This window comes from Sprattus sprattus (assembly GCF_963457725.1).
Source record: "Sprattus sprattus genome assembly, chromosome: 9".
NCBI classification, from domain to species: Eukaryota; Metazoa; Chordata; class Actinopteri; order Clupeiformes; family Clupeidae; genus Sprattus; species Sprattus sprattus.
Genome location: NC_137928.1, coordinates 6,120,249 through 6,121,269, shown reverse-complemented (window position 1 = coordinate 6,121,269; position 1,021 = coordinate 6,120,249).

Sequence of the window (1,021 nt, the reverse complement as noted above, 5' to 3'; positions counted from 1 at the left end):
CGGATCCAGCGTCCACCCTAAGACATTGTCTCTGGATCAAACAGAGGCCAGACCAAAACACCTTTTGCAAGTTTGAACATTTTTGTTGGAGTTATGTTCTTGGATTTGACTGTCACTGTTCCGGACCCTGGACTGAATGGAAATTTGGTTTCTAATTGAATGGCCCTGCACTAGAGAATCATAAAAAAAATCGAACAATATCTCAGTACAATATCTAGCACTTTTGTTGCTACCACTACTGACCTGTGTACAACTTTTGACCCGTGTCCAGAGAAAATCAAAGAAAACATAGTTTGCAAGAAATGTCCATCACAATCTGCAGCATTTAATCTCTTCCTGTCATCTCAATGCATCTTCTTCCTGGATTATGCAAGCAGAAGGACATTAGAGTGGTAGAACACATGCCTATATGGTTACTTATTGGATCTGTCATTAAAGCCTGACCATATACAGTATGCCTATGATACCCATGATGTGTTGAGTGTTTCTTTGAGTGTGTCCGTGTGTGTGTTAATGTGAAGATGTGTGCGTGTGTGTCGGTCTGAATGTGTGTGTTTGTGTGTAGGTGTGTGTTTTGCTCAGGTGTCATTCTCTGTATAGGCCAACCACACGTCACTCCCCATATCCAACATACCCTAACAGGAAACAATGTGTTATATCATATCAATACCTTACACTGAACCTGGCTATGATGATGTAAATATTGGGAACGCAAAAGTAGCTTGGAAAAAAAATCACCATCATGACGCTCAGGGTGCTCCGTAGCTAAGGGTTTATGCAATCATATAGTTGAATATCACAAACGTTAGCCTATCGGTCACCCCTTTCTTCTGGAGTATTGTAGCCAATGGCTGATGAAAAATGAGAAATCAGCTTGGTCAACATATCATAGAGAGGTTATGGGGTTTTAGTAAAGTTGTGTAAGGATATAGCTCATAGGCCTAAAAAAAACATTCCATTCATTCATAAATTGGTTAATTCATTTCAGATACATATGTTACTTTAGGTTACTTAATTTCTT